The following is a 10,885-nucleotide window of genomic DNA, read 5'->3' as shown; positions in this document are numbered from 1 at the left end:
ATCAATTAGTAAGCAGTTTCCCGGCAAAATTTGTTTAATTATGTCATACATTGTACTACCCTTATATAACTTTTATTACTGTAATATGCTTTGTATTGTATTATTCTATTATTACAAATTATGTCCTGAAGTATGTTAAACTCTAACTTATGTGTGTTTTACATTCTTTCTTCAATTACTTGATGGTCGTATGCCAACAATTATTTAATCTTCACACATTTGAGCTAGGAGTGTCATTTTTGACAGACATGGCGCATTATAAATGTTCATTTCTATTTATCAATTATTATTATTAGTCTAAACACATCTTTCACATGATGGGCAATAAGAGCTTCCATTTCATTTTGTAAGAGGGAGGGGGGGGGGTAGGGAGGTTGCCGGCTGTCACAGTAACGCTGATCTTCCGTTGTCATTGATGAAATGAGAGTGACGTTGATTGTACGATGACGATGTGTTGTTTCACAAGTTCCACTAGACGTTAGAAGTTGCCCTTGTAATAAAAATGTAAAAATAACACACATGAAAACGACGTAGCTAATCAGCAGAATATTAACTGTTCCATGAAACGTGGGGTCTGCGCTTGGAATATAAATACAATATAGCAATAATAATGATACAGCGTGCATGAAAGAGGGAAAGACAATCCTAGGAGAGCTCCCAACTGGTCAGCTAAAGGTTCTTAATTAGGCTCAGCCTCAGGAGGGCGATAATATTCATGACATGATGTTGAGGGCCACCGATCATTACACATTATCATAATAAATTATTATGAAAACAATTGTATCTTTATTTTTTTCTCGTTAGACGTCATCATTCTTATTTTTATTATATCGTTTTTTGTTTTGTGTGGTAGCTTTACAAGCCTACTGATATGGGTATGGTGCGGAAGATAGTCCATGCCTTTTCTTTTCTCGTCCTTTCCTCTTCTCATTTTCTCACCTTTCTGGCATTTTCTGGATTTGTCTACATTCTGACTACTCAGTGAGATGAGTGGGGCACGTCCACCCCTACCCCGTAGCTTAATAAATGGTAACACATAATAATGTTGAGCTAACAGTAATTAAAAATGCGAGGAATACGTTATATTAAGTAATTAATGGTAAATCTTACCTTTTTCGAGTGGGGCAATTAGGATTACCCGTTGCAGTCTGGCAACTCTCTTCCTCGAGGGCAGCGCTTACACTATCTCCTGATTCAACTAAATATAATAACATGATGATATAAAGGTAATCATCAATACCCTGTTGGTCGAATGTAAATCGTCGAATAACGTGACATGTATCTTTCAGCAAAATTCTACTAGATTTATTATTTCTTAAATAATAAACAACTGTATTCTTTAATGTGTTACTCAATTGGCATCTTCGGCTGGTTCGGTAGTTTTATAAATGTTGTTTAAACGTTGCGCTATAGACTACAAGGTTCAGGATAAACATTCAAAGATTAGAACATACATACATGTAATTCAGTACACAATTCTAACATGAATAGTATTCAATTGTAACTGGGTTTCAATTTATAAAAAAAAATGAAAAATAATTCTTGGTGATACAGGTTTTGAAACCTTTTTAGAATTTGAGTGGTGAATCTTCAACTTTTCTATACGAAAATGGGTCGCTATTATTGCAGTCTATCACTACGATTTGAAGCAGATGGGGCTCTTTCTTGAATTGCTTATTGTAAATATACATTGATATTTGAATCAATTAGGAAGAATTAAAAAGAAAATATATATCATGCAGTTTCTCTGGAATGTTATAAGCAAATCGCCTGTGCGGTGGCTTAAAATATAATATTAATACAATAGTTGCTTCTAATTAGAGGCTAATGACTAATGAATTTTGTCGTCATCAGGATAATAATGGGTAGGTGAAGTATAAAAGTGTTTTATATTTTGTAACCCAGTGGGGTCCCGGTATTTAACAGTAAGTTTGTAAACACAACCCGTGTCAGCTATAACGTGTAACACTTGCAGGGTGGTCTACACCATAGCGTTATGAGCAGTGGCGTAATGAGCAAAAACGTTTGGGAGGGGGGGGGGGGAGGGTGCTGACAACAAAAAATCCGCAACACCCCACTCTTACATGCAGGCCCCGCTGGACGTTTTTCAAAGTGGGGTCTAGGGGCAAAGCCCCGGTGGGGGTTAAAGGGTAGAGCCTCCGAAGTTCAAGGGGTATGGGCATCACTGGCGGATCCAGGAATTTCTTACCTGGGGGGGGGGGGGGGCACAACATGGCATGGGGTGAAATGATGACGCGACAGAGCGAGGCTTCAGCGGCGAGGGAGCGGAGCCCCCCCCCCCCCACTCAGTGTTATTTAGGGTACGCTTATGCGTGTTTCCTGCGACCCCCTCCCCCTTTCAGCAAAAGTCCGGTGTGTAAATTCAATACGGGTCGACCTTTTTTCTTTTGTTATACGAGCCTTTTTCACCACCCCCTCCCCTTTCCGCAAAAGTCCGGTGTCTAAAGTCAATACGGGTAGACCTTTTTCTTTTGTTACGTGCCGGTGAGTTTTGGAACACGCATGGTATCCCTCCGTTCACGGAATAGGGGGGGGGGGGGAGCGGAGCGACTAAGCGGCGGTGGGTCTGGGAGGGGGTTCTCACCTCCTCCCAGAGGAGGAAGCATTTGCAATTTTAGAACCACATTAGACGCATTTTCAGACACTTCCTGGAGTAATATGACGTAAAATTGCTTTCTCCTACCCCCTCCAAGAGTAGGGATCTTTTGCAATTTGAGAACCACATTTGGCGCATTATTATCCACCGGCACTTCCCGGAAAAAAAAAACATGAGGCCTTCTGATTGGTCAGAAGTTAGAGAAAAGTGATATGTCAGGAGACGTTGTCATGGATGTCGATCCTTACGTAATACCTATTGTTCAGGGGGGGGGGGGGGGAGGGAATGAATGAATAGATCATCCCCCCTGAACAATAGGTATCAATTACAGATCGACACCCATGGACGTCGTGTATGCTTCGTTGCTGCATGATGCACAAAGACGGTGGACCGGTACTTCATCAGTAGTACTTGCAAAAACTATCTTGAGTGTATAAACTGTGTTGTTATCAGGGGCGTCACCAGACTTTTTAAGTGGGGGAGGGGGGGGGATGTAGAAGCCATCGATTACCAACAAAACTAGCCACCAATTAATTACCGACAAATATATAAATGCCAATGTCAAAATGTCTACAAATTTAACCCTATAAACCCGGGGCCAGGAACTAAGTTATTTTTCAGTTTTCCCCCTTCCGCGCGAAGCGCAGAATCTTTGACACTTCATTAAATTATTAGTAGGTATAGCACACCAAAAATAATTACAACAAACACATGTTATTTGATGGTTGCAAATGATCAAGCTTCATGAAAGCTTTAAAAAAAATTCGGTCAATGCGTTGTGATGTTATACCATTTTTTTGATATCGCAAAATTACCGAAAAACCTGCCAGAAATGGTCAAATTTTCAAAAATGGCATAATTCGACAAAGTTGACAACTTAATTCATCACTTTCTTGGACACAAATAATAAATTAAATTATCAGACACTAAAATATAATCTTTGTGGTAAACAATACACTTATGCTGAAAATGGGGGGGGGGGGTGCTGGGAACACGCATATGCGTACCCTAAATAACACTGCAGTGGGGGGGGGGGGGCACAGCCCGAGTGGTGGGTAGTGCTTGTCGCAGTAGCTTCTGGAAAGGAATTTTCTACTAGTGTTACTGTCAGTGGCCCATTAGTGACTATAAAAAACATATGCTCTTCCTGGTTATTTGGGAAGGTATCAGTTTGCAACAAAAATGGAGAAACGCGCATTTTGTTGAAAATCATGTGATATCACGAATATTTATAGGTCACTTGTATGGAATTTTGAAAATAAGTCATGGTTGAATTGCATTTGGGGGGAGTACGCCAGTGGTTATGAGAAAGATAGTTATAACAAGCGCACACTTCCGCGATCAAAGGAGCTCCAAATAGTTCCACACACATACAGTCTTTATGGGAAGGAACTATTTGGAGCTTCATGAATTGGTCGCGTGCGTGTGCGTGTGTCACAACTCTCTCTCTCTCTTCCTCTCTCTCTCTCTCTCTCTCTCTGTCTCTATCTCTCAATATGCTATGGTCTAAACTTACCAAGATGTCTAGGCATACTAGATTCATAATATACATCGCTTTAGAAAGAGCTATTGATATCAGGCAGGCCATACATAAATCAGTACTGTTGTAGAGGCAGGTTTCGAAAAATAGCTACTCACGTCATTTAGCTAAGACAGCTAATGTGATTTCTTATGTTTTGTACCCAGTACCAGGTTTAGAGTACCATCGTTTTATTTCTTTTTTTTAATAAAAAAAATAAATCATGCCTCTACAACTAATTAAATAATGCATACCAGAATAGGTCCATGATATCAAGCTCAGGTCAGGTTGCAATCGCATCATATCAATCAACTCGGCCCTGCTCCTTGTACCCATTTGCAAGCTTATTTAGACCTTTATTACTGAAACAAATCAAAACACTTTAAATGGCTCAATAAAGTATGTACTTAAAAATTATCGTCCCGCTTACCAGAGTCAGATGCTGAATCAGCATGAACACACACCACCTTCATCACCACCAGTGCTAAGATGAGCAACTTCATGACTGCTTTTAGAAACGGCTTCTATATGCAAGAATCGACAAAAACAGTGTTGGAGATTTGTGTTTCACTGATGAAAACTTCAAAAATTTAACTTTCTATAAAAAAAATCATAGGATAGAACTCAAATTTTACTAATTTGTTTGTGTCGCTTTTACTAAAATCAACTAAATATCATGTTAGACTTCCCCTTTCAAACAGCTGCGTAAAATTGTACACATAGGAGGTAAAAACTATAAAGGACCACAGATGTATGTTGGGTAAGAAATAAAACCAACACTAAATGTTTAACCAATTTTCGTTACAATTTAACTAATTACAAACATGCAATAATAATGGCTCATGCCCAAACTAGAGTTTGAAAACAGTTGGTATTTCGAAAGCAATACTAAGCGTTTAATACGCGCTAAAAGCCCGTTACACAAGGGGTGAACAAATGTCTGAAGAAATGCAGACCTACGCTAAACAACTGAATATACATTAATTGTTCCCAAATCCAGACTCTCAACTACCGAAAAACGCTTATAGAGGCTGCTTCGAAAGATAATTAACTTGTCGTCATGTCTTGCCACTTTCAACAGATCATTTAAAATAATTGTTCCCTCAGGCCTCAGTAATAAAGTATGATTCACCTATCCAATAGCTTTATGTTTCTCTTCACATTATGTTAATTAGTAAGCGATAAGGTACTTTTTTGGTGTTAACGCTCCTAAACAATCGATATCATTTTCAATACAATTACAAACTGACGGAATCAGAAAGACGTCTCATGTGCAACAAGCATAACGTAAGGGATGTTGGGCCTACCTGATTTCGATGCGGTCTTCGAGTAGAGTTCTGTAGGATGATGATCTACTTTCTCGTAGCTTGATGTGGCAAAGTGTCTCTACCCAGATTTCTGTTGCATTACTGTCTAGATAGCTGCTAGTTTTATAGGATATCGAAGCCTGCCAGGACCATCTGCTCGTAACCGACAAGTCACCACATTCATGCAAAATTGAACGAATCAATCAACGGCAAAGAATTGTTTTATCCTTGCTCTTTAATTATTTCACATTTTAATGTACCTGCATTTGTAAACGCCGTTCACCGCATCCGTCGCTCCAACCATAGCCCATAATTTATACCAATACACCATGTTGATCGAATATGGAAAGATTTGAATGAAAGAAAATTACCATGCACTGACAGGCTTCAGTTGAAATCATAAATTATCTGTGGCTGGCTTAGCACTTGTTCCTACACCAGTAACTGAAGATCCATGATTTTACATGTGCCTCGAAAAAAGTGCAAATATAGTACATTTGATTGACATCCTTCATCAACAAATGAAAAAAACTAATCATGTAAGCTATAAGAAATACATCAGAAATCAATTAATAATTCACAACTTTGTCCAAAATACACACAAAAACGCAACCACACATGTACAAGCCTACACACACACACACGCACGCACACACATGCACACGCATACACATACACTGGGCTTGCAGAATGCGTTGTTCATTTCACAGTGGCTGGTGGATTTATATATTTATTTATTTATTTATTATTTATATATATATATGTATATATTTTTTTTTTTTTGGGGGGGGGGGGGGAGGGGGCTGATTATACAGTACAATTGATTGACATCCTTTATCAACAAATGAAAAACACTGAGCATGTAAGCTATGAAGCTGTAGATATCAAGTATCAATTCACACCTTTCTACAAAATACACACAAACACACATACGCACATATTGTGCTTGCGAAGAGAGTCGCCCATTCCATAGTGGCTGGGCTTTTTTTAATGGAGGGGGGGGGGGTTGTTTTTGATGTTCATTTTGAAAGTTATTTTCCTTTAATTCTGAAGAAACAAAGTCGAAAAAATTAATTGCACATTAATTTACAAAATAGTGCAAAAATTACATGACATATGGCTGAAAACAATTTTACTTATAACCTCATGAAGACATTTATATAACAGTAAACACTTTTATATACCTCTCTTCAGTATGTTGAATACATCTAGTCATCTGATTGGTTGAAAATTGAGTCGTGATTTTAGCCATGCCCGCTTACCGGTCAATAGTTTTTTTAAAAGATACCTGCATGCCCGCCTACCGTTGACCCGGGTACCGGGCCGCATTAATGATCCCCATTGTTTTACGTGTAAAAGTTTCTTTGTGCGAGCGCGGATACCATACAGTGCCCTTGGTCTGCGATTCCAGAATGATCGTAATATTCAGGCAACTTTCCAGCCAAGATTTGGATACAGTAAAGGATAAGGTATATAATTATTTGTACATCTGTTTGTGAATTCGGTGTATAAAAGATATAGTGACTGCTTCAATTTTTCACGCATAGCTGTTTTTATACTGGCTTTCAGGCGCATCGCCCGCCCCGGCGCGCCTCGGGTCGATAGCAGGATTTACCACCCCCTGAGCATAGACTATTACGTCTATGCCCTGAGCCTATATAAACAGCGATGCCTCTCATAGCAGTCAATATGACTATAATGTTTGATAAATGTAATAATAATAATAATAATAATAATAATAATAATCGTTTAAATTCCACTCCAAATGTTATTAAACCGAAAATGGAAATTCTTTTTGCCCAATTGATCGTGAGCCCGGCAGCCACTGTGCAGCTCCAGATCGACGTTGCTCTATCCCTTATTGTTGAGCGCCAAACGAGGTAGCGGCAGCTCCCGTCTTTTGGTATGACGCGGCCGGGGTTCGAACCCACGACCTCCCGGTTGTGAGGCGGACGCTCTACTGACTGAGCCAACACACCGGTAAAAAGCACAGTAAATCCTACTTTCACCATGATTTCTTATTACAATTTATTACATTGTCTAGAGTAGACAAAGCTTACTTCTTTTATTGTTAACAAAAACAGATCATACAATCATGTAGTCGTTAAAAGTAGGCCTACTTTGTCCCATTTGCAGGCCAAAAAATAAAAAGGTTAAATTCCAATGGCATTTGAAAGATATTACCAAATTAGAACTTCCATCAAAATGAAAGGGCTTTAAAATGTCTTTTTGTTGGAAAATAACGACTGCTAGATGTCGAATCTAATTTAAGGTTTGCAGTCGTTTTATTAAGTATTCTGATTTTCAGACCCTTGTACCGAATTGTTGTACGTTTTTTGCTGCGCAAAGATTCATTCAGTTTAATTTCGGCCATTACAAGAAGTGGCTTATTGGTTTAGACAAATGCTCATGTACACTCTAAAAACTAAATGTTAAACGGGCCGAGGAGTGACCACTCTTTCAAAATTGTAGATTACCACTTTGAACATGCTGGATCCAACACTATAAAGGTTAAATCTAGCATGTTAATAGAAACAATCTACCATTTTGAAAAAAGTGTCACTTCTCGGCCCTTTTAAATGGGGATTTAACATTTAAGTTTTTAGAGAGTACCCTTCACAGCTCATTTTATGTATGTTATTACCAAAGAAATGAAGAAGTGAGCCAGTCACTCAATTATGTCTGACAGTGAGGTCTAGAAAGTTTATTTAACAACTATCTTGTCTGTGTCTACTAACTTCAGCTAGATTTCTTATAATTTGATAGATTGAGAAGATATCGAAGCCTGCCGTTCGTAATCAACAAGTCACCACATTCATGTAAAATTGAACTAATCAATCAATGTTGTTATTGATGTGGCAAAGTGTCTCTACCCAGATTTCTGTTGCATTACTGTCTAGATAGCTTCTAGTTTTATAGGATATCGAAGCCTGCCAGGACCATCTGCTCGTAACCGACAAGTCACCACATTCATGTAAAATTGAACGAATCAATCAACGGCAAAGAATTGTTTTATCATTGCTCTTTAATTATTTCACATTTTAATGTACCTGCATTCGTATCTATCTGGAATTAACGCTGTTCACCGCATCCGTCGCTCCAACCATCGCCCATATGCCAATACACCATGTTGATCAAATATGGAAAAATTCCAAAATTAAATTTAAAAAAAAAAAGAAAACAAAATTACCCTGCAATGACAGTATTCAGTTGAAAATATAAATTCTCTGTGACTGGCTTAGCACTTGTTTCTGAGGGACCTGTCACTGGGGATCCATAATTGTACATGTGCCATGAAAAAAGTGCAATATAAACTTGATTCATAATCCTTTATCAAGAAATGAAAAAAACTAAGCATGTAAGCTATAAAGAAATACATCATAAATCAATTTTTAATTCAAATCTTTGTCCAAAATACACACACAAACACACAGGCACAAACCCACACAATAAATAAAACAAAAAAAACAACACACACACACACACACACATATATACAAATGTCCATTAATGTTTTTTAATTACTGAAAATTACCCCAGAAATTCTGCTTTTGACGAAAGCTGTTATTTTTATATTTTTTGCTGCATAATTTTCATCATCTTAATCCATTAAGAAATCAAACTTTTGTTTTTAAATGTTGTACAAGGATAACCGAATTTAACCGATCTGTGCCACCTTCATTCAGTTAAATACAACATGAAGCATACAACATCAAATTGGTCACGTGGTCGAAATGACTGAATAATTGTTATCAAGATGAACCGAAAATAATGACAAAGCAGACGACTCTTTATTCCTTCCATGAGTGTTCAGCTTGAGAACGTCAAATGTTAGTTATCATGTTTTCAAATCTACAAATAAAATGGGAATTATTGAAACATCCCCTAGAACACCAGACAGTCTAATAAAACGCTTTTATTAGGGACTTTTAGATCGAGTGGACGAGAACGGCGTGAACGTCCACTGATCTTGCGTGTCCATGGCAAACCGTTTTGACATTAATTTTATTCCTATTTATTGATATCAAGAATTCAATTTTTGATATCAAGAAATGATTTTCTGTTGTAAAGCAATGTTAATTCTTGATATCAAGAAATGATTTTCTGTTGTAAAGCAATTGTGATTTTTCACCCTATAGCAGATACTGCCTTTAAAATCAGGGATTGCATACTTCATAGCGGCGTACATTACAGTTAGAGGCGCCGTATTTGTGAAAATCGTGATCGCCCCTTTTCGCCCCTTTTCACTTTTGATAAGCACCTCCTTCACCTTTGATAATTTCCCTGTACAAATCTGAGAGGTGCCTCTTTTAATTTGACAAGTGCCCCTTCCTCCTTTAAATAACTACCGCTTTTTAACTCGGATAAGCGCACCTTATATTTTCACATGTGCCCCCTTCCTTTCTATTAAGTGCCCCTTTTCTTTATGATAAGTGACCCCATTTAAAAAAGAGCCCCTTCCCCCTTCTTATGAATGCCCCTTTTCACCTAGTATGCAAATAGTCCCTTTTTATTCCCATAAGTGCCCCTTTTCTTCTCTGGTAAATGCCCCTATTCAAATCTGATTGGTGCCTCTTTTCTTTAAACAAATGCACATTTCCCTTTATTATTAGTGCCCCTTTTTCATTGTCTTTTTCATCCCTGGTGAGTGCCCCTTTTTAAGGTGTAAGAAGTGCCCCATTTTCACCTCTGATAATTACCCGTTGTACTTTGACACGTGCTCCTTTTCGTTTCTAATAAGTGTCATCCCTTTCGATAAGTGTCCCCTGTTCCTCTCATCTTTAAACGTGGCAGGGACGGATCTAAGGGGCAGTGTTTTCGCGGTTTAACCCCCCTCCCTTTGACGGTAAAGTGAGGAAAAAAGGAAAACAAGGGGGAAACTATTTAAACAGCGCGATTTCTGGGAAATCCTGGGTCAACCCCCCCCCCCTGGCAAAAAGCTAGATCCGCCCCTGCGTGTGAGACATATTCTGTACTGTTGATCTCGCCATTGCCATCCTTCACCTTATCTTTGTGGTGCTCTCTCCTTTGTTAGTGATGATTGAACCCAAGTACTCAAACCGATTTACTACTTCAATCTTATTTTCAGCTACGGTGAAGTCAGTGTTATTATCATCTCTATCGGCAACCATTATTTTTGTATTTTTGGTGTTTAGAAGAAGGTCTTTCTCTTCACTTGCCTGTTTGATGCGATTAAACAAATCCATCAGCTCTTCTCTGCTGCTGCTATCGAGAGTATTGTCGTCAGGAAACCTTAGGTTCATGATCTTTTTACATCCAAACTTGACTCCCCCATAGAATCCTTCCAGAGCATTTCTCATAATGTCCTCAGAATAAATGTTAAAAAGGTTCGGAGACAGTATGCAACCTTGACTTACTCCTCTACCAATTCCAAACCACTCAGTATTGCCGTCACTGGTTCTCACGGTTGCTTCTTGGTCA

At 38.5% G+C, this 10,885-nt stretch overlaps 1 long non-coding RNA gene across 1 annotated transcript; it reads right to left on the bottom strand.

The window, feature by feature from the left end:
- LOC105446143 lies at positions 1-5,531 on the bottom strand. The gene is made up of 4 exons (XR_973645.2): positions 5,444-5,531; positions 4,567-4,660; positions 1,111-1,198; positions 1-490 (listed from the first exon to the last, which is right to left on the bottom strand). It is a non-coding gene; the product is annotated as an uncharacterized LOC105446143 (long non-coding RNA).
- Positions 5,532-10,885: the final 5,354 nt, after the last annotated feature.

The sequence above is a fragment of the Strongylocentrotus purpuratus genome, unplaced genomic scaffold (assembly GCF_000002235.5).
Source record: "Strongylocentrotus purpuratus isolate Spur 01 unplaced genomic scaffold, Spur_5.0 spur5_scaffold_13, whole genome shotgun sequence".
Taxonomy (NCBI): domain Eukaryota; kingdom Metazoa; phylum Echinodermata; class Echinoidea; order Camarodonta; family Strongylocentrotidae; genus Strongylocentrotus; species Strongylocentrotus purpuratus.
Note: the sequence above shows the minus strand (reverse complement) of the source record. Positions and strands in the feature narration are given on the sequence as shown.